The following is a 24,862-nucleotide window of genomic DNA, read 5'->3' as shown; positions in this document are numbered from 1 at the left end:
AATGGTTAACATAGGTTAGCATAAGGGAAGCCATCTTATAAAAGGGAACAATGTTAGGACTATAACAAGACATCCCTCCCTTGTTTATTGTTAGCAATGATTTAGTTTGAATGTAGCCTAGATAAGTATACACCTGCTTGGAAGAAATAAGCATGCCCTGCTATTCTCATAGCCTTGGCTTATACGTACCTCTCTATTTCGATAAGGCAATAACTTTGTTCTATAAGTTTTCCCAGGCATACAATGACCTCTGGGAAAAAGCCTCCTGCTGGTATCCATCACTAGTGACAAAAGAGAAGGATGAACTGGAGTCTCAAGGACCAAAACACCAGATGGTCAACATTCTGAGACCCCCTCCCTTCAGCCTACTTGCTTAATGCTTCAAAATTTTGTAGTTTTAAGACAGTTCTTTGGGACACTAGTTCACCATCACCCCCCTTGCTGGAGAGCTGTAATAAAAAAACCCTTTCTCTCCTACAACCTTGCCTCTTGACTGTTGGCTTGTCTTGAGTCAAGTAGAAGACCCCCTTTGGCAGTTACAAATTTGGTGACCTAGATGGGACTATAAGTCTTGCTTGTGGCTAGTCAACCTTGGACGGGTAGCCTGATGGGTAAGTCCCTAGCAGTTGCAGAAGCCATTTTGTGTCAGGGACTTGCCTTTCCTGCTTTCCCATACTGACGTCGGCTACCTCCCTGTGCTGACTGTGGTAAAGAGAAAAATGGCTACATCTGGCGAGTCCACAGTCTCCATCAAGAATAGGGTAAGTCACCTCAGGGATGCCCAAGAACTCCCTTCCCCTCCATCTGAGGTCTTGCCATTTATGGTAGGGCCATCTGGGCATGCTTTTGGAGTGGGAATAGTTGTAGGACTTTACCAGAAATCTGGGAATTAGTCCACTAGTGTCTGTTTTATCTGGTGCTCATTTGTGTTTCTGCATCTATGTGAACGTGTGGGACATGTCAACTTTGTGTAATAACAGTGGGAAGTTCACCATCAGTTCCTCAAAAAATCCCCTTTGGGCAGGTTTTGAATAATTGATCTGATTATAGCTATGAGCCAATGACTAAGAAAAAGATGCTTTTTTATTGCCACATTGCCTAAACACAAACACAAGCAGCTGCCACTGCCACTCCTGAACCTCAGCCATGGGAGCGGAGGCCCCAACATCTTATGAGGGAAATGCTGAAAAGGACACAGGGCCAACCGGCTGGGTTTCACCCTCCTGAACCAGACAGGGAACACAATTTGGCCAGGGGACTACCCCTGGAACTGGGCAATTGCCCTTATGGCCATATCATAGGAGTTAATGCTAAAGGACAACCTGCCAGTTTCATATGGATGCATAACCCCTTCCCCACATCTGAGTTGTTTAACTGGAAAAATAACCCACCCTACTGGGAGGACCTCAAGCAGATGACTGACTTGTTCTCTTCCATTTTTGCCACCTATCACCCATCATGCACATTCATATTCTGATAAACATACTGTTAACTGGGGATGAAAGGAGATTGGTATTAGATAAAGCTAGAGAAGAAGCCACTAGAGATGGCTCCATATGGAAGACCCCAATAACACGTTTGAATCTAATGTGGTTGTCCCATTTTTAGAACCAGATTGGGACTCAAATGAAGCTGGGGTCAAGCCCAGCTGGAACATTATAGGCAGCGTATTCTGGTGGGCCTCAAAAATAGGGTTCCCAAACAAAAGAGTTTAAATAAGACTCAGGGACTCCAACAGAAACCTGATGAAGACCCCTCTGAATTTCTGGAAAGAGTTTACCAAGCCTGCAGGCCTTTCACTGATGCAGATCCTGAGGCCCCTGAAAAGCTCAGATGGTCAACATGACTTTCATAGGGCAAAGTGCCACAGACATTAAAAGAAAACCACAAAAATTGGATGAGGTTTTAAGAATGAACTCTTCTTAGCTTGTAGATATTGCTTTCAAGGTCTAGAGTAGCCGAGAACACTGAATTAAACAAGAGAATGCCAGACAAAGTGCCATGCTCCTGGCCACTGCCTTAACAAGCAGGAATATAAACTATGGGAAGAAGAACCCTGGCCACCAGGAAGATGGTAAGTGCCCCCTGAAGAGAAGCCAATGTACCTATTGTAACAAAGAGAGACACTGGAAAAGAGAGTGTCCTAAGAAAAACAAAGCTTCCTCCCAGGTGAGAAAACTAAGGGAAAATCCTCCTTGATGGTGGAAAGGGATTTTTGTTCTGAGGAAGACTGAAGGGGCCCTGGGGCTCCTTTGAACCTAAAACAACCTATTCATATTTGCCCCCAGGAGCCCCTGGTAAAATTGTCAGTGAGGGACAACCTGATTAATTTTCTGGAAGACACTGGCACCACCTGTTCTGTTTTAAATACAAAACTGACAAAAGATCAACCAGGTCAACTCCAATAACTGGGTTCTCGTGAAGACTGAGGTTGGTAATTTTTACAGACGTTAGAATGCGAAGTGGGAGACCAAATTCTAAAACAGTTTCCTCTACATGCCAGAATTCCCCATTCCACTTTTGGGCTGGGATCTTCTTTCCAAACTAAATGTACAAGTAACTTTTCCTCCAGGACAGCTAGATATACAAGTACCTCCAAAACGATCTCTAAGATTACAGATGGCTGTGCTGGGAATCTCAGAACCAGAGCCAGAACTATCACCACCTTAAATCTGCAAGGAGGTAAGCCCCAATGTATGGGAAAATGAGACCCCAGGTAAAGCAAAGAATGCCCAGCCAATACAAATACTATTAAAGGAAAAGACAGCCAAGCCTAATTTAAAACAGTATCTGCTCAAACAAGAAGTACAAAGAGGCATACAACCCATTTTTAAGAAATTCCTGGAGGCAGGGCTGATTAGGCCCTGTCAGACTCAATACAATACACCTATTCTCCCAGTGAAAACACCTATCCAACGAGTACCACTTCGTCCAAGACCTGCATGCTGTAAATGAAATGGCTCAGGACTTACACACTTTGATACCTAGCCCTTATACTATATTAACAAATATACCAGAAGAATACGGTTGGTTTTCAGTTTTAGACTTAAGGGATGCATTCTTCTGTGTACCATCAGCTGAGGAGGTCCAACAGCTGTTTGCTTTTGAATGGCATGATCCAGACACAAAGACAATACAGCAATATTGTTGGACTGGCCTTCCCCAGGGCTTCAACAATTCCCTCACTTTATTTGGGGAAACCCTGGCTAAAGATTTAAGTCCTTTAAAACTGAAGGATGGACTACTGTTACAATATGTGGATGACCTGCTAGTAGTGACTTGCTCTTGTAAACTATGTTTAACAAGTACAATCAAAACCTTAAATCATCTGGCCAAATGTGGATATAAAGTCTCTCAAAAGAAAGCTCAAATCTGCAAACAAAATGTCACTTCTGGGGTTCATTATTTTCTAAGGGGCAAAGGGAATTATTGCCCCATCTGAAAAAGGCAATCGCCTGCCTAAGCCCTCCAAAAACCCACCGACAATTGCGAGGGTTTCTGGGAACGGCCAGCTTCTGTCAGATATGAATCCCAAATTATGGACTTAATGTAAAACCTCTATATGAGGCCTTGAAAGGCTTAAACTCGCAAACTCTGGACTGGACTAAAGAATGTCAATTGGCATTTGACATCGTCAAAACTAAACTGGTAACAGCCCTGACTTTAGGTCTGCCAGACCTAGCAAAACTTTTTAATCTTTACGTGCATGAGAGGCTGGGCATAAGCCTAGGGGTGCTAACCCAACAGCTAGGGACACTTCTGAGACCTGTGGCCTATTTTTCCAAACACTTAGATCAAACAGGAAAAGGCCTCTGCAAGAGGCTGAGAAATTCACTCTAGGCCAACCCACCACTGTCTATATACCCCACGATGTCCTCACCTTACTGGAACAGAAGGGAAGATACTGGCTCACATCAGGAAGAATGGGCAAGTATCAGACAATCGTTCTACATAATCTAAATGTCAAGCTGCAAGTCTCTTCAAACCTGAATCCAGCCACCTTACTCCGCAATGAAACTTCAAAAGCAACAGATCACAACTGTTTACAAGTTATAGAAAAAGTTTATTCCAGCCAACCAGACCTAAAAGATCAACCATTTGAGGACCCTGAACTGGAACTGTTCACAGATGGCAGCAGATTAATGGATCTAGGTGAGACATGTGCCGAATATGCAGTTGTGACTTTACATGAGACTTTAGAAGCTAAAGCCCTACCTTCTGGAACCTTAGCTCAAAAGGCAGAAGTCATAGTCCTAATCTGAGCCTTACACCTATCTCGGGGAAGAAAGGTGAATGTTTATATAGATTTTCAGTATGTATTTTCAGTGATTCATACCCATGGGATGATATGGAAAGAAAGGAGACTCTTAGCCACTGACAAAAAGAAATTAAACATATTATAGAAATATTACAGTTACTAGAGACAATTAATGAGCCCTCACAAGTGGCTGTAATATACTTCCCTGGTTGCCAAAAGGGCTAAGCCTTTATCGCTAAAGGAAACCAGCTGGCCGATCAAGCAGCCAAGGAAGCAGTGAGAACAAAAGCCTCTGCCCTAACTGGCCCTTTGCTTCCTCAAATAAACTTGTCTGAATATCAGCCAACTTACTCAGAAAGGGATGTGGAGCATGCAAAAGACTGGGGTTTGATCTCAGACCCACAGACAGGCTGCAAGATTAACGACCAAGGAATAATTCCCTTGCCTGAGGCACTCCTCTGCTCACTCCTAAAACAGGTATATGAGATCACCCATTATGGGAGAGACGATACTTTACAGTGAGTTCAAAAATATATTGTGGGGCTTAATTTTAAAAAGACTGTGCAACAAGTAACTAAGAGTTGCATGATTTGTGCAAAAAATAATCCCTAAAACTGCTCCGGAGCCTCCACAATTAGGAGTCTAACCCACAGGGGAATGGCTGATGGAAGACTGGCACATGGACTTAACCCAAATTCCGCACGCTGCTGGAAATTATTGATATTTACTGGTGTTTGTGGATACCTTTTCTCGGGGGGCGGAGGCTTTCCCCACCTGGTCGGAGAAGGCTGCTGAAGTTGTCAGAGTTCTATTAAAGGAGATCATGTCCAGATTTGGCCTGCCTAATACCTTACAGAGTGACAATGGATCTGCTTTCCTTTCTCAAGTCACTCAGCAGGTTTCCAAGGCATTAAATATTAAATGGACACTATATTCAGCTTGGAGACCCCAGTCCTCTGGAAAAACAGAAAAGATGAATCATACTCTAACAAAGAACATTGCCAAAATCTGTCAAGAATCTCATCTGACCTGGGATAAAGCATTGCCTATTGCCCTACTGTGGATTAGGGTGGCTCCCGACAAATAAAAATGACAAACAACAGGATATTGGAATATATGAGGAAGCCATTTGGTGTAAACCTAATTCAGCCTGACTTTGTTTTTCCAAAACGGCCTGACATTGTCATTCAGCACGCATTGTATATCTGCTTTAAGTATTTGCTACGTCCGACAGACAAGAACAAACGACCTTAAGATAAAGGTGCAACATCACCCATAGTGACATTTCCTTAAGGATAAGCATCTCTCCTTAGGCTAGGAACTGATTCCTGTGCTCACTTGTGACCACCCAGCTTGAGACAACAGACCTACCACCTTGCTGTTTCCACCCAGACAGCAGGCCTACCACCTACTGTGTCCGTCAATCGCTGTGCTGACAGAGCAGTCTCATAACTATTATAAAAGGGACATTTCAATCATATGTGAAACATGCTGTTTGAGGCTATATAACCACTCTATACACCTCCCTTCTTTGGTGCCCTTCCTTCCTTGGGGAAGGAAGGCCCCGGGCTATATGGTCCTCACAATTTGGCTCAGAATAAACTCACCCCAATTTTGATTTATAGATTGGTTATGGATTATTTGCATCGACACTCCCCAAAGTAGACTTAAACTGAGCCCTTTTGAAATTTTATATGGCTGTCCTTTTCAGGTTTCTTCTTTTTCAGGTGAATCATCTGAGGCACTAAAGGAATTCACACTCGCAGCTTATGTCAAATCTTTAAGTGCTATAATAGCTTCTATTCATGAGTTTGCCTCTAACAGGTCAGCTTACACGTCTGATGTGCCCCTCTATCCTTTCTGTCCTGGTGACCAAGTACTGCTGAAGACTTGGAGGCAACAAGGAGCTAAAAATCAGCTAGCTGCCAGATGGATGGGGCTTTTTGATATATTGCTGAGCACACACTCATCTGTCAAGCTAGCTGGAGTAAAACTATGGGTGCATCACTCTCAGATAAATGCAGATCCAACCTCACAGGAAAGTACACCTCGTAGTAAAAGAGATACTTGACAAGTCGAGCCCCTTAAAGAGTTAAAATATGTATTCAAGAAAAAACCTTAGCTATTTATATTTGTTTCCTCTTCTAACTATTACCGTAGCCTGGAAAAACAATGTCTTGGTCCATATCACTCAGGCTACTGCATCTTCTGCTAATGTCACTAACTGTTGGATTTGCCATCCCAAGCCCTCTTCCGTTTTTGAAAATGGGGATCCATTGGTCCGCCCCATATATGATTTTTCCCAGGTACTTCCAGATTGAACCAAGAGGCCCACAACTAAAAGAGTTATATACCTGGTTAGAATAGACCAGTTCTCAACTGAAAGACAGGGAACTCTTCCCTGCCTCACTACACCCTTACAAAGAAAACGCAACTATGTTATGTCTTCTCCAAAAAGCAATACGTTGCCGTTATGTGCAACTTCCCCAACTGAAATCCCCTCATATGGATTTGGTGAGGAAGAATTAAGAAATTCCTTGCTGTTACTTTCAAACAAGTGCTCTCACCCATGGGCTCAATTATCAGAGGCTAAGTCCCCCCACAGAATTCAACAGGAAAGGGTGCTGAATGTAACACCTGGCAACAATTTTACCCTACATTGTGCCTTAACTTCTGCTTCCCCTGTGGGCCCCGGTATCTGGTTTAGAGAAACTGAAGCAGACCAAGAACTGTTCTTCCATTTTAACAGGCACCATTTCCCTCAGGTCACAACAGTTGCAGATACCACTAAAGGAAATATCTTGGACTTTTCAATCCATATTAGCAATGACACCTTCCTGGATATGGGATTTTATTTCTGCAGGAAGTTTCAAAAAGGCAACCGAGATATTATGATTAAATCTGACATAGGTACACAACTTATTATAAACATCAAACCATCCTCGTTTGTAATCCAAATTGCCCCTAGAGAACCTATAGACTAAAATTTTCCATGTCACAACTGAGTGGAAAGGCTGCATTGGCTATCAGCATAGACACTGATCATGTGCATTGTCCCCCTAAAGGATATGTTCATATATAGTCATAATAGAATACCCTGGACACAACTGTCTGTGGAGTCCAGTGGATTCAGGCCAGTGAGACCCTGTTGGGCACCCTAATAATACCTTTAAACTTATATTCTAATGAAGAAACTAAACATTGAACACACAGTGAGTTTTAACTACTCACTAAAGTCAGCCAAGATCTGCTCGGTAGAATTCCTGATGGGCACGCTTATTTCTTTGGGTAGAGTCTGTTACCTTGGTAGGGAGTTGCAGCCTGCCTACATGTTCTTCAAAATTTATCTCTCACCCTTGAAATCATAGCTAATGAAACTACTAACTCTCTCGCTAATTTACAAACCTCTCTTGACTCTCCAGCCAAAGTAGTTTTGGATAACAGAATGCTCTGGATGACATCCTTGCAGAACAAGGGGGTGTGTGCATGGTGGCTGACTCCACCTGCTGCGCTTATATCAATACTTCTTCCCAAGTAGAAACCAGCATTAATAGAATAAGAGAACAAGCAGCCTGGATACAAACAACCTTCAGTCATCAAGTCCCCTTCCTGTCAGGAATAGGTGATTGGTTACTAAACTGTTCTCCTGGATATCTACAGGAATTCAATCCATTCTTGTGGGTATCATAAAAGGTGGCATAACATTAATATTAACAGGTTCATTAATATATTTAGCCATTAAAATTGGAATAATATGTATAGCCACCTTAACCACCAAGGCTTCCAAGTCACTAGTGCAACAGTTCCCCCTTAGGCAACTCCCGGCTCATTTTAAAAAGAAAGTAAATCTCTTCCATGCCATGGTTCCCTCATGCCACCTAACTTCAGCAGGAAGTGGCCAGACTGGACAGGACAGCTATATTCCCTGAACCAGCACATGATTGTGCCGGTGAGCGGGGTACAACTGACAAGGGAGAAATTGTTAGCATCATCTAAATAGCTAAGATAAATACAGCCAATAGTTAACATAGGTTAGCATAAGGGAAACAATCTTATAGAGGGGAACTATGTTAGGACTGTAACGAGACACCCCTCCCTTTTTCCTTGTTAGCGATGCTTTAGTTTGCATGTAGCCTAGATAAGTACATACCTGTTTGTGAGAAATATGCGTGCTCTCCTATTTTGATAGCCTTGGCTTATACGTAGACCTCCCTACTTGGATAAAGCAATAACTTTGTTCTCTAAGTTTTCCCAGGGATATAATGACCTCCGGGAAAAAGCCTTCTGCTGGTATCCATCACTGGTGACAAGAGGAAGGGATGATCTGGAGTCTCAAGGACTACAACATCAGATGGTCAACATTCTTAGACACCCTCTTCAGACCATTTGCTCTATAAAACTGCTTCAAAATGTTTTAGTTTTAAGATGGTTCTTTAGGACGTTATTCTGCCATCTTCCCCCTTGCTGGCAAGCTGCAATAAAAAATCCTTTCTTTCCTACCACCTTACCTCTTGATTGTTGCTTGTCTTGAGTGAAGTAGAAGACCCCCTGTGGCAGTTACAGTGTCACTAGATGCAAAATATTTGAAATATTAACACATGCACTTCGTTTAATTTTAAAGACTTTGGATAGATAAGACTAACAGCTACACTTGGCTCGGTGATTTTTGTTCAGAGAATAAATTCAGAAACTGTATCTTTGAGTTTAGCCCCATCAAAACTAAAGACAGTAGATAGATAGAAAAAATGAAAATTTAAGCTAGAAACTGGATAGTGAAAATATAGGAACTTTTTCCTTTTTCTGCCTTTCCAATTTTCTTTATTTTAAATAAGAAACATTGATTTATTTTGGAATTGAAATATATAGAATAAGATATATATATTTTAGTGCATGGATACCCAAAACTCTATTAGGCCAGAGTTGTGAAGGCCTGCAATTACCTTTGAACATGTGCTTAAATGGTAAATCTCTGCTTCCTAATAGTCTTATCCCAATGCACTTCCACTATTTTACTACTGATAAAAGTAAGAACAGAAGGTAGTAAAAATTAATTTAAAAACATAACTGAAGAGCTCATTTCACGTTCCCTGGTAGAACATCTCCTCTCCAGGAATAGATGTGGGAAAGATACCATAAGTCTTCTCAATGTCAGGAGGCTATTGTGATCAATTTGCTTGAATTTCAGAGACCAGGAAGTGCTCTATACTTCAGAGGTTTGGGCAGCCACTTTTCACGGCAGAGGTGTTTGGCTATAACTATGATGATAATAAACTCTAGTCCATTTTCCAAGTGACCCAAAATGCTGCTACTTTTGTGTGGGGCCCAGAAGAAGAGAAGGTTCTGCAACGGGTCCATGCTGCTTTGAAGCTGCTCTATCACATGGGCCACATGATCCAGCAGATCCAATGTTGCTTGAAGTGTCAGAGGCAGATAGGGATGCTGTTTGGAGTGTTTGGCAGGCCCCATAGGTGAATTGCAGTGCACATTCATATGTTTTTGGATCAAAGCCCTACCATCCTCAGTGGATAATTACATTCTTTTTGAGAAACAGCTCTCGGCCAGGTACTGAACCTTACTAGAGACTGAATGCCTAACCATGGGCCACCTACTTACCATGTGACCTGAACTGCCTACCATGAACTGGATTTTATCTGACCCACCAAGATATAAACTCGCTTGTGCACAGCAGCAATCCATCATCAAATGAAAGTGAGTACATATTCATGATCAGGCCCAATCAGGTTCAGAAGGCACAAATAAGTTATTTGAGGTGACTCAAATGCTATGGACCCCACTTCTGGCACCAAAATCTATATTAGTCAGGGTTCTCCAGAGAAACAGAAACAATAAGAAATATATATATGTTTTTTTTTAAAGAGATTTACTTATTTTAGGGAATTGGTTTATGCAATTATGGAGGCTGAGAAGTCCCAAGATGTCCAACTAGAAACCCAGGGGGGCTGATGCCTATAGTTCCAGTCTGAGTCTAAAGGCCTGAGAACCAGAACAGCTAGTTGTCTAATTTCCAGTCTGAGTCAGAGTCTGAAGGCAGAGGAAGATTGACGTCTCAGCTCAAAGACAGTTGAGCAGAGTGAGAATTCTTTCTTAGTCTTTTTGTTGTATTCAGGCCTTCGATGGATTGGATGAGGCCCACTCACACTGGGGAGGACAATGTGCTTTACTCAATCTACTCATTCAAATGTTAATCTCATCTAGAAACATCCTCACAGACACACCCAGATATAATGTTTAACCAAATGTCTGAGCCACAAATAATTGGGCCACATAAAGTTAACCATCATAGTCATACATCAGAAAATCCTTCTAACAGCGTTGGTGGTTTCTTTTCTCTTTCCCTTCCTAAACAGCTCAGTGAATTCAAAAGTCAGTTATCACATACCACTGCATCCTCCATCTGATACTCTCTTCTCAACATGAGAAGAACTTCCCCTTTACTATTCCTGTCGCCCAAAGTGACAAATGGCATTGCCTAGTGAATTAGGAGTTAGAGTGAAATGATTACTTCCTTTAAATATCTCTCCCCCATTTAAAATACCTTAGTTCATAGAAATTTGCTTGTAAGAGCGAGGTTTGAATGAGAAAGAAAAATTAAACTTTTGAAAGGTAAAGAGTGACCCATTATGTGACTTACAACTGAAATAGTTTAGTAAAGATTTGCCATGTTATCTTTCCACTGCTAATCACACAACAATTGCCTTTCTTGGATTCTACGAAAATAGCACATATGTTATAAATTTTGATGAGATTTAAGACTTTAGGCAAAACAAAACAAAAAACAAACAAGGCAAAACTCACTCATGACATAATATTTTTAGCAAGAGATCAGGTTTAATAAAATTGTTCTAAATAGGACTCATTCATTTAATCATTTTGGGGGGAGAGGAGTACCTCCAATATGAAAAATAACATATGTGTAATAAAACAGTGAGGCACTAAAGGGGAGTGGAGGTAGAAGCAGGAATGCCTTTGTGTTAGACAGACATTTCTCCTCAAAGATCCTCCATTTGGCTCAATGAAAGATATTTTGCTTCTGAGTGTATTTTGTCAAAGCCTTTATGTGGGATAAAGGGGAAACTATTTGTTAAGTAGCTGCCAGACACTGTTGCATAGTCTTGAAGAGTCTTCTTATTTAGTGCTCTAAACAACAATGTAAGGTAAGTACAAAGTTTTATGGATGAGGTAACTGAGGCTCAAAGAGAAGGCAAAAGCTTGTCTAAAATCACGAAGCTACTAAGTAAGAAATTGATTCCATATTGACTTGACTCGAACATGTGTGAATGTGGTGTGTGTGTGTGTGTGTGTTTTCAGTATCATGCTTGCTGGTTGACTAGGGATCTCAGAAGTGTTCAGGTTTAAAGTCCATAGTGAGGTTTCTTCCCGGCTACCTGCATCCAAAATAGCATTTCAGTTTTGAAAATGACACACTTGGACTGTGCTTCTACCAGTTCTTTGTGGTTCTATGTTGCCTTTCAATGGTTGGAATATAAATGGAGATAGATTCAAGGAGAAAGTTGTAAATTATCAGACTCTCAGATTCAATACTCATGACCTCATGAATCCCATATTTGATACCAATCTGCTTGTCATTCACTCTTGCAAAATATTAAGACAGTAGATTCTAAAACTTGTTAACACTGTTAGCTTAAAACATGATAGAAAGGCGATATGCAAAACAACTCAATGGAGATATTTTAATGTATTTCTGCTTCAAATCATCTAATGAATACGTCCTGAAATATTTGTAGATATACGAAGGAGATCAGTAACCAACACTCTTTTTCTCCTCATCTGAGTTAAGAACAAACTGAGAGATAGACATAGGAGGCAGACACATGAAAAAACTATCTATACAAATCTATTGCAGGTATGGCTTAGATCTGGCCAAATTTCACTTTAACCTTTCCCTGAATTGAACTTTGCTCCTTTAAACTGTAGGCCTCCTCCCTCATGGAAAGAGCTTACCTCAATAAACTTGCCCCATGATAAAGAACAGATAAGCATATATGCTTCTTGCGGGCATCTGGTACCTCAAAGACGTAACAGAAAAAGAACTTGAACTATTCATGTTCCTAAGTTTCCTTAAACTAAACAATTACATAATTAACTCAGTGAAAAGAGAGCGAGAGAGAAAGCTGAGAGATAATTGGAGTTTTAAGGGAGGAGCCCTGTTACATGGAAACATGAAGAATTAGGAAATGTGTTTCCATATAATGATATTTTCCCGGAAATGTTAACATTAGGAATGATGAGCTACACAATTTCGACTCTGTTTCAAAGTGATGTGGGTGGGCCTTTATGAAAAAATATCCATCTTGTCAATTTTATCAAATATGCACGTGTGTGTGTGTGTGTGTTTGGAGAATAAAAATATGAAGTGAAGAGGATAAGAGGTCTTTGGTGCTATTCTTTTTCTGTTGATGCTATTACGCCCTTGGAGAAGAATCAAGTTACTGGAATGTGACTATGATTCAGAATGTGGGACTCCATAGACATCAACTCCAGAGCCAGTCTCCTGAGAAATTTCTCTGTATATTTTAGATATTGCTGGTTAAAAGAGTGTACAAAAATACTAAATCACTTAAGCCAAAGTTGAGATTCTTTGAGATCAGTCTATTTCATCTATATCTTCAATCTCTATAATTCCATGGAAAGTACTCTCAAATTTCCTAGACCTTTTCAAATTCTCATCCCCTCCCAATTTTGAACTTCCTTACTTCTGGTTCCTCCCACTAATTATAGGCCACTGCTACCATTTACACTTCCATTAGAAGACACACACACTTACACATTCAAGTTATTGTAAAGATTTTCTATACCTCATTCTTTATGCAGAACTCTTTATTTCCTTGCCTCCACCGAAAATCTGAACAATTTTCCTCTGGAAAGTGTTTTTTCTTTAAGCTTTTTGAATGAGTCTACTAATTCTTCTGCATCATGAGGCCAGGAAGGGCATTGACATTTTCTTATTGTCTCAGGGCTGCTTATAAGTTATGAATCTATTAATTTTCCACTATTTTAAAAGGCTTATCCCCTTTTGAGATATACTACCTACCTATACGATCTACTTTTTCTCCTCAACTCCTTCTTTATTCCTGGCTACGCCCACCCATGCATTGAAATTTGCATGGCCTGGTTAACAGTCTTTGTCTCCAGTCAGTTATTGCCCTATTCCTAGAGAATAAAATCATTGAATAAAGGCATATCCAATACCAAAATATCACAATTTACTGCATTCTCTAATTCCAGTGAACCTCACTTCCTGTTCACTTCACTTACCCAAATTACATCCTGGACCTTTATATTCCTACTGTATCCTGTAAATCATAAATTTCAATATCATGGTGTAAAGTTGGCTGTGGTATTCTACCCAGATGCCTCCTTAAGAACCTGGCATTGATTCCATCCACTGCCAGGTCTGCTAACCTCTGACAGCTCTCAGCTGTATTGCTCCCCAGAAATTTCTCTCAGGCCAAAGAGAGCCGTCTTATCCAAGTCTGTAGTCATCTATTTATGGTTAAAAATAATACACATTTTTTATCTGTGATCCAGGAGTCTAGACACTGCTTAGCTGGGTCCTCTGCTTCAGTCTCTCACAAGGCATCAATCAAGATTTTGGTCAGGTTCCACTGGAAAGGATTTGCTTTTCTAGCTTATTACATAAGTTCCTGTCAATGAATAGTTTAAAACTTTTTGAGGTCCTCCTCTTGACATGTGTCCTTCTCCCTTTCAGCATATGCCCTTAACTACTATTTCACTGAAAACAAATGTCATCAGATGTGACCTTCCTCAATCTGGTCATTTGCAGTTGCTAAATCTCCATGCCCAATGTGATCTTCTAGTTTCAGAAGATAAACTTTCCTTCCTCCTGCCTAAAGCTAATCCTTCCATACCTATCTCTGATTGTATATCCTCCCAAATGTCTAGACATTGCTCTATCAGGTAACTCCTTTTCCCCTCACATATTCAACCTCTCCTCTTCTACTGCTTCTTCAGCTATAAATTTATCTATCTCCCATCTTATAATCCTCGTCTGTTGACACTATGTCTTTTTCTGGTAAGTACTTCTAAAGACTACGTTTAGCTATTCCTTTCTTCTCATCTTAATATATTTGATTCTTGTTATTACCACTTTTGCATCATCATAGTTAATTCCAATTTGCTTCCATCCCCATCACTCCATTCACCAAAGTCACTAATGAATACTTGTCAATGAAATAGTTACTTTTTGCATGTTATCTTTCTGGATGTTTTCCAGCATTTGGCTCTGTAAATAAAGCACTAAATACTGAAACTCTCTTTTCCTGATTTTCATGACATCAGACTCTCCTGGATCTCCAATTCTTTCTGACAACTACTCTTCAGCCTCTTTCATAGGCAAGACTTGCATAAATATTATACTTTAAATGGAATTGTTCCTAAAAAGGACATAAATCAAATTGAAACATTTCCCAATGGCCAAAAATAGAGCAATTTGAGCTAAAAAATAACAATAGTATGGGATTATAATCCAAAGAATAAAATGTTTTCAAGTATATAGTGTAAATAAGTGATTGAATAAATGAATAATAAGTAAGAAAATATAGAAAAATTCTAAATAATAAATGTAAAATGAATGAATTAGAAAAATGCCATTAGGACATGGCAATAATTGTTACTGCAGGCAAGATCCATTGATGGATGCTAAAACTTGTAAGTAAAATTTTAATAAATTTTCATAGCCTCAAAGTACTTCCCTCAAAATATTTACTAATTACTGGATGGTTTTAACATATGTCCGTGAATTATTTGATTCTCCTCCCTCTAGGAGGTAAAGCTTAGTTACTCTCCCCTTGAGTGTAGAATAAATTTAGTTAGTTGTTTCCAGAGAATAAAATATAGAAAAGGAAAATAATTTTACAGTGGCGAAACTTGAGAAATGTTACCTTAAAAAATGAACAATGTTAATATCATCAGTCATAAGTCATGTTAATATCATGTAATTCTTGATATTACATGTTAAGAAAACAGTACACATATGTGGTATTTTTCCCAAAAATCTCTAACCCCAATATAATCATGAAAGAACATCAAGCAAAGTGAAACTGAGGAATACTGTACAAAGTACTTTTCAAAGTTGTCAAGAACATGATAAATAAGGAAAGACAGAGAAATTATCACAGATCAAAGGAGACTAAGTAGATATGAATAATAAATTAATGTGGGAAATATCTTGGATTATATCTTGGAACAAAAAAAATAGTATAAAAAACAATTGAAATTCAAATCACGTCAGTAGCTTTGTTACTAGTATTTTACCAATATTAATTTCTTAGTTTTGATAAATGTATCATCGTTATGTAAGATTTAACAAACAAAACAAAGAAGGAGTAATTATTCTCCAATGTTTTATCTTCTACCTACAGCTGTTATCATTCTTCATGTTCTACTTGGGCAATATCGTTCAATACAATGATTTTAAATATCATTTATGTGCTGATGAAACCCAAATCTCTGTTTTCAGTCCAGAACTTTAGTCTGGGTTTCCAAATTTAATAAAATGTCTTGACTAAATAAACAAATTAATAAGTGGCTGAATAAAATTTCAAAGGCTTAACCGAGAGGTTCTTAAAGAAAACTAAGAGAAGCAACATTTTATAGTAAAAATTGTCAGGATTTAGAGCAAGACACTAGAGTTTTGCATTTTATATCCATTTATCTCTGTGTTAGTTGGGCAAACTGTATCAAATCTATAATCTTCTGTATCCTTATTTCAAAAATGGTGATGATAAAACAACTCACCTCACAAATTTTTTATAAAAATCAAATAAGTCAATGTGTTTAGAAGCACTCTGTGGTGATGTTTTTCGTAAATTCTGCCTATCATTCTTGTCAATCTGCAGTTTGCTCCAATTTAGTCATAAAGAAGCCCATTTCACTTTAAAATTTTGGACCAGGAAAATTTTTTTAAAGCATGTCATGTTTATGGCTATAATTATTGGTGTATAGGACTAATTGCACCCATGAGTGGTTAACAGCATCTGCTAGGGGCTTTGAGAGCAAAATTGCCCACTTGTACCTTATTTTAAAGGTGCAATTAACTGCCTTCAAACTAATTGAGGGCATAAAAAGAGAGAAAAATTGAGCTCAGTTAAAGCTTCAATGCCTTCACTCTAATCTCCTTTGCATTGGAAAATGGAGCCTTCAAATGGGCACTTGCCTTCACTCTAATCTCTTTTGCATTGGAGAACAGAGCCTTCAAATGGGCCGTCTTGATTCTACACACTGCTTAGAAAGAACGTGATTGATTCACCAGCTGCCATTTCCCAAATACAACAAATGTCTTTAAGGAGACTTCAAGAAACTTGAATGTACAGAAGCTCCAGTCACAAGATATACGAAATGCCTTGTGTCAAATGTGCCTGACCTCAGAAAGCCTTCCTCAGCTCCCTAAAAATATCACATTATAATCATTAAAAATGACAATATAAACAAAAGTAAAATTGAAGTAAAAAAATTGTTTCAATCTTAGTTCCACTACCTCTTTTCTGAGTAATCTTGGGCATGTGTTTTACCGCATGAGCATTAATTTCCTCCTGTGTAAACTAATCTCGCTGAATTGTTGTAAAGATGGGAAAATATGAAAATATTTTTTGTAAACAAATATCACTGTGTGAGCAGACTGTCCCTACACAGGGTCTTTCCTATCCTAATGTTGTTGTTTTTTTTAAGCAAGCCCTCTAAAGAGGCAGTTATTTTCTTCATACCCAAAACCCAGACCTTGGAGCGATTCATTCCAGAATTCCAATTATGAAACAATAGTTCTGAACCTAAACAAGATGGTAATGAGAATATGGGGTCAGATCCAAAGCATCTAATACTTCATAGCATTAAAAATCTTCCCTACACCTCAGAACACCATGCAGATACTTCTGTGCCTGATACACCATACGTTCATTAGACAATAGATTTCTCAATTTTCACTCTATGATAGGCAGATGTACTCTATATGTTCTTCAAGTTGTTTCAATGCTAAACTAGACTTTATATATCATGTTATTTATCACTTATTTTCAAGATAGAAAATCTGGGCTCTAGACAGGTTAAATGGCTTTCTCAAGGCTGAATTTTCTCTTAGAGCTGGGATCAAAATGCATATCCCTTGATGCCCTTTCAGAAGCTCCTTCAATACAATAAGATCTGCTCAGTGTATTAAAATTGCCTTATTCTAGGACCTTTACCTCTAGAAAGGAAAACATGTCTGCTATCTTAGTTTATTCCAAGACTGGAAAAATGCTCTGCTGATTGTTGTCTTTCCTGGAAAATCATGTTTTTGGATAATTTGACAGTGATATCACCTCAAGACAAGAAGAGGTGTATGAAAGTATTTTATAAACTATATAAAGCCGTTATTACTACTACTGCTAATAATAAACCACTTATTGAGCATTTTTGTCCTAGGCACTATGCAACTCATTTTAATGAAAGACCTCATTTAATTCTCACAAAAGCACAATGAGGCAGATACTATTTTTATCCCAATTAAATAGAAAGGGAAATTGTGACTCATAGATATTAAATAACTTACCTAAGAACCTATAAAAAAGTAGAGGATTCAAACTCTTTCTTATTAAAGACTTAATAATATTAATCAAGTGGATAGATGGGTGAATGTGTGGATGGATACATGGATTGGCAGAAGGATGGACGGATGGGTGAGTGGGTGGATGCACAGAAAGTGTACCTATAGTTGCTGTCTTTAATAAACATCCATAAATTTTTATACTGTTGATTGTGGGATAGACTTCAGTTATTAATGGACTCAGAGAGGAGAGATGAAGCAGAGTTTTCTCTTCTTCCTATATAATTGAGAATCAGCAGGAGTATATCCCTATTCTGCATCCTCCATAGGGCCAAACATATACACAAGGTGAAGTAACAGTTACATATAGTGTAATTCGGAGTTAAAATTAATTGCTAAAAAATTTCACTCTCCTCTCTCATTCTTTAAGTCTATCCTCAGATGTGATATTAAAAATATTATCAACAGGTAATAAGCAGATATTTAACAAAAATAAAGAGTCTGACATTGGCTATAGAACTGGAAATGGATCCTGGAAAACTCTCAACTTGTAACACATTTACTCTTTTTCTGCTGGATCCTGGGAAGTTCCAGTGGCCCAGGAGAAGGGCCTAAGTTGACCTGGACAGCACTGGGGAACTCAGAGAACTGGGTTTTTACAATTAGTACAGAAATATTTCAAATTTTTTTAGCAATTGATATAGCTGTACTGACATGTACTGGACGAATATCATCACTGGCTATGCACAAGTCAGGACCTTCACGTTGAGAATCTAGGCTTAGAATGTCAACAAGAGTGACTTTGACATTGAGGGGAGAAATGAACTTAGAGCTTTTCCTGGGAGAAGTTTTGGGAAGGGATGAGGTACTAGAGGGAAAAAAAACAGCATTAGATATAATTTTTTTTTTTTTTTTTAAAAAGGCCCAGAAAGGGAAGATGTAAAGAGCAAAGACAAATATGTTATCTCAATTACAGTTTTTCCAGAAGCAGATCTTGTTCATTTCTTTCCTCCTCGTCATGAGTTCGAAAGCCCCTAGAGCTTACAAATAAGAAAGGGAGATGAAAGGAGTTGGTGATGCAAGCATAATACTCCCTGAAAAGTCACTCTTTGAGGAGTCCTCTTCGGACATATTACAGTGTTTCAAGGAAGGCAATGAGGAACGTTTCTCTTCCTCAGTTTCTTCTCCGACGTTCTCAGGAAATGGCATCAAGAATCAGAGTATTGCTGCTTCCAGTCCTTTGCAGAAAGTGACAGGATATTTTTTATAAATGTTTTATATACTGAAAAGAAAACTAATTCAGAAACCATTTAGTCGAACACTTTCCTTTTTCAGATGAATAAACTGTTCTAGGAATAAAGGGAAATATCTAAATTATACAATTTATAATTGGCAGAACCAAGACGTCTTCAATCCTAATCTATTTTGCTTTCTTACCGGTCTATGTAATTTCTCTCTGATTGAAACTTCAAAGATGTCAGTTGCAATTTATTAACTGTTATTCCCATTCTCAAGGTTCTTCGTGGTAATGGACTATGCTACCCTTTAGTCCAACAGCCCAACTCCTTACGTTTTAAGGTATTTTTGGTAAATGTAGCCCTGGTTCTAAGACAATTTGTAAAGGTGACCTCTAATATGCTAACACAATTCCACAGTCCCCTGGGCAAACTCTTGAATGATTTGTGCTCATTTTCATATATTAAGGCAGCATGTCTTTCTAGCCTGGAAAACAAGCATTTTAAGTTTAAATTTGATTGATGATTTTCATAGTTTATGTAAACACACCTGTACGTTGGGTAATGAACTGTAAAATTGGAGGTCATGAAGACAACGAGGCTTGGTAAATGATAAACAAGTGCCACAATTTATAGTGTTACTAATGGATACCCTTTGTTAACACTACAGTAGCCACCTAATCTATACCATGGAAAATAAATGATACTTTTCTGTGTTGTCTGTCAGAATTTTACCAATCTCAGAGATCTGCAATTTCTATGAAAATTTACTGCACTATTGTGAGTATTATAGAGTATTTTATGTCTTTTGTTACCCTATTCATTACCGAATGGTTGGCTTGAAGTTAAAATCTTAGTCACAACAGTTTTTCACCTTAACCCCTCATCTCAAACTTAAGGCAATAGTGACACACATGCTAAAGTGCTTATGCTCAAATTAACCACTTCTTTTTGAGTGTTTTATATGACTATAATAATAGCAAGCACTTGCATATTTATAATTCATTAAAGTTACAAAAATTGGATTTCATATACATTATTTCCAAAATCCCATATTTTTAAAAAATTTAAAGTATATTACCCTATAATTCACATATATTAAAATTCACTCATAAACTGTACAATTTAGTGGATATTAGTATATTCATATAGTTGTGCAACTATCACCAATAATTCCAGAACATTTTCCTCATCCCAAAAATAAATTCCATACCCATTAGCAGTCACTCTAAACAGGCCTCTTCCCCCAGCACCTGGCAACCACTGATCTACTTCCTGGCTCTATGAATTTAACTGTTATGTACATTTCATATAAATGTAATTACACAATATCTAGGCTTTTCATATGGCTTCCTTTGCTTAGAATAATGTTTTCAATGTTCATCTATGTTATAGCATGCATCATTACTTCATGTCTTTTTAGTATCAAATAATATTCCATTGTATGGACATACCACAGTTTTTAATCCATTCATCTGTTCATGGACTTTTTGTCTATTATGAATAATAGCTATGCTATGAAAACTCATGTACAAGTTTTTTTTATGGGCATATATTTTCATTTCTGTTGAGTGTACATATAGAGGAGAATTGCTTTGTCATATGGTAACTCTATGTTAAACATTTTAAGGAACCACCAAATTGTTTTTCAAAAGGGCTACAACATTTTATATTCCCACCACCAGTGTATAAAGATTCCAATTTCTCCACATCCTTGTCAACATTTGTTATATCTGTAGATATATAGATATATAAAATATAGTAAAATATATAGCTATTATAGCTTAGTGTGGAGTAGTATCTTATGGTTTTGATTTGCCTTTCCCTAATAACTAGTGATAGTGAGCATCTTTTTATTTGTTCATTTTTTTTCTAGGTTCCTTTTTTTTAAAAAAAAATTGGCATCTGTACTAGCATCTATTGCCAATCTTTTCTTTTTTATTCTCCCCAAAGCCCCCCAGTACATAGTTGTATACTGTAGTTGTGAGTGCCTGTGATTGTGTTACATGGGACGCCAGCTCAACATGACCTAATGAGCCGTGCCATATCCACACCCAGGTTGCAAATAAGTGAAACCTTGTGCCGCCGAAGCAGAACATGCAAACTTAACCACTCAGCCATGGGTCGGTCCCCTATTTGTTCATTTTTAATTGGATAATTTCTCTTTTTATTTTTGAATTGTAAAAGTTCTTTATATATTCTAGATACTAGATACTTATCAGATAAATAATTTGCAAATACTTTCTCCCATTCTGTGGGTTCCTTTTCACTTTTGATGGTGTCCTTTGGAGAACAAAAAGTTTTAATTGTGATGAAGTGTGTTTTTTATATATTTGTGCTTTTTGAGTCACATCTAAGAACCATGGCATTATCCAAAGTTACAATGATTAACACCTATATATTCTTCTAAAATATTTAAAGTTTTAGCTCCTATATTGAGGTCTATAACTATTTTTGATTTAATTTTCGTATATGATGTATGGAAGAAGTTCAATTTCATTCTTATGCATATAGATATACAGTTGTTCCAGCACAATTTGCTGAAAAAACTATTTCCCCTCATTGAATTGACTTGACAACTTTGTTAAAAATCAGTTGACCATAAATGTGAGGGTTTATTTCTGCACTCTCAATTCTAATCCATTGCTCCACATGTCTGTAATTATGCTGGTACCACACTGTCTGGATGTCTGGAGATTTGTAGTAAATTTTGAGAACAAGAAGCACAAATCCTTCCAATTTGTTCTTCCTGTTCAAGGTTTTTTCATCTATCCTGGGTCCCTTGCATTTCTATATGAATTTTAAGATTACCTTATCAAGTTCTACAAATAAGACAGGTGTGATTTTGACAGGAATTACATTGAATGCAGAAGTAAATTGGGAGAGTATTGCCATTTAACTTCACTAAACCTTCAGATCTATAAAAATTGGTAAAAATTTAAAAAAATGGGATAAAATTTTCACTTAAAGACCTTTTTAACTTCTTTACCCAATTTTTTTTTTAGTTTTCAAAGTATAAATACCAAATGTCTTTTTTTCGTTTGAAGTATGCTTTTTTAATTAATTTATTTATTTTGGTGAGGAAGATTGTACCTGAGCTAACATCTGTTGCAATTCTTACCCCCCTTTTTTTTCCCCAAAGCCCAAGTATGTTGCTGTATATCCTAGTTGTAAGTCATTTTAGTTCTTCAATGTTGGATGCTGCCACAGCATGGCTTGTTGAGTAGTGCAAAGGTCTGCACCCAGGAACCAAACCAGTGAACCCTGGGCTGCCAAAGTGGAGTATAAGAAATTAACTACTTGGCCATGGGGCCGGCCTCCACATTTCTTTGTTTTACAATTTATGTCTCTTTGATGCTATTGTAAACAGAATTGTTTTTACATTCAGTTTTACATTGTTCATTGCCATTGTTTAGAAACACAATAGATTTTTGTATACTGATGTTGTACTCTGAACATTTTCTAGCTTATTTGTTATACTTTTGTGTGTGTGTATTTCTCAGGTTTTTCTGTATACAAGATCATGTTATCTGCAAATAGAAATAGCTTAAAAGCTTTACTTCTTTCTTTAACTGATGCCTTTTATTTATTTTTCTTACTTCTAGTACAATGCTGAATAGAAGGTGAAAGCAGAAATTCTGCTCTGGCTCCTCATCATAGGAGTCTTTCAACCTTGATTATGACATTAGCTATTAGTTTTTAATAGATGTTCTTTACCAGATTGAGGGAATTCTCTTCTAGTACTAGTTCACTAAGTATTTTTATTATGAAAGTTATTGGATTTTGTAAACTCCTTTTTCTTTGTCTGTTGTGATGATCACGCAGTGTTGTCTTTTATTCTACTAATAAGATATAGTACATTAATTGATTTTCATCTGTTAAAACAGGCTTGCATTCCATGAGTAAATAGCTCTTCACTATGGGGTAAAATTCTTTTTTAATGTCTTATTGAGTTATAATTTTGCTAATATTTTGTTAAAGATTTTTCCAACTATATTCATAAGGCTTGTCAGTATATGGTCTTCATTTATAATTTAATTTGTTAAAAATAAAAAAAGAAAAACAGTTTACCCAGTTCTGCCATCCCCTATCTCCTGCCTCTGGCAACTGTCAATCTGTTTTCTGTATTTATGAGCTTAATATATGTGTGTGTGTGTATACATACACATTGAGATTCCACGTATAAGAGAGATCATATGGTATTTGTTCTTCCTTATATGATTTATTTGACTTAGCATAATTCCCTTGAGGTCCATTCATGTTGTTGCAAATGGCAAACCTTTATTCTTTTTTATGGCTGAATAATATTCTGCTGCATACATTTATATCACAATTTCTTTATCTATCCATACATTGACAGACACCTAGGTTTCTTCCATATCTTGACTATTATAAATATTGCTGCAGTGAACGTGGGTTTCATATATCTTTAGAAATTAGTGGTTTTGTTTTCTTCAGATAAATACCCAGAAGTGGAATCGATGGATCATACAGTAATTCCAAGATAGTATTGGAAATCTTACAGGGAGCAATGAAGCAAGAAAAAGAAATAAAAGGCATCTAAATTGGAAAAGAAGAAGTAAAACTGTCATCTTTCATGGATGATACGCTGAAGGAGCTGGAATTGCATGTAAGTGAAACTAATAGAAAAGCTAATTACATCAATGAAAAAGACCTTCCCTAAGGCATATATAAGTAAAATGACAAAAGTCAATGACAAAGAAAAAATATTGAGGGCATCAAGGCAGAAGAAAATAACCTACAAAGGAGCCACTATCGTGCCTTCTGTTGGTTCCTCAGAAGAAAGTTTACAGGCTAAGAGAGAGTGGAATAACATATTCAAAATGCTGAAAAACAAAAGTTTTCAGACAAGAATACTCTATCAGGCAAAACTATTGTTCAGGTACAATGGAGAAATAAAAATTACTCAGGTAATCAAAAGTCAAAGGAGTTCATTGCCACGAGACTCCTCTAGAAGAAATGATCAAGAAGACCCTCACACCTGAAAAGCAAAGAAAGACTTTACTGAGCCTTGAACAAAGAGGTAAGCAGACAGAAATATCAGAAAATTGCAGCTCTCTACCAGAACAGGTTAGCAAACAATTATAATATTGAAGATAAAGGGAATGAAAGCGTGAAAAATAACTATAATCAGTTTATTTTAATCACAAACTCACAAAACAAAATGTGACAAGTTGTGACAACAATCACTGAGCCAGGGGAGAGGAAAGGAAGGAAACTTCTTAGGATCAGGAGATAAGAGACTATCAGAAAATGGACTATCTCATCTACCAGATCTTTTATACAAACTTCATAGTAATCACTAAATGAAAAAATAGAACAGACACGCAAATGATTAATAAAGAGAAAACTGAGAATGTCATCATAGAAAATCAACAGATTGAGTTGACAGTTAGAAATACATGGGATGAGAAACAAGAGAAATACAGAACAACCAGAAAACAAGAGATAAAATGGCATTATTAAGGCCTCATGTATCAATAATCACTCTAAAAGTAAATGGTTTGGATTCTCCAATAAAAAGATAGAATAACTGGATGGGTTAAAAAACAAGACCCAACAATATGCTGTCTTCAGGAAACACATCTCAGCTCTAAAGACAAACAGAGGCTGAGACTGAAGGGATGGAAGATGATACTCCAATCTAATGACAAATGAAAGAAAGCAAGTGTTTCCATAATTATGTCACATAAAGTAGACTTCAAGATTAAAAAAACAAAGAGACAAAGAGGGGCAGTATGAAATGATAAAAGGGACACTTCACCAAGA

Source organism: Equus caballus, chromosome X (genome assembly GCF_041296265.1).
Source record: "Equus caballus isolate H_3958 breed thoroughbred chromosome X, TB-T2T, whole genome shotgun sequence".
Lineage (NCBI taxonomy): Eukaryota > Metazoa > Chordata > Mammalia > Perissodactyla > Equidae > Equus > Equus caballus.
This window is presented reverse-complemented; position numbering follows the sequence as displayed.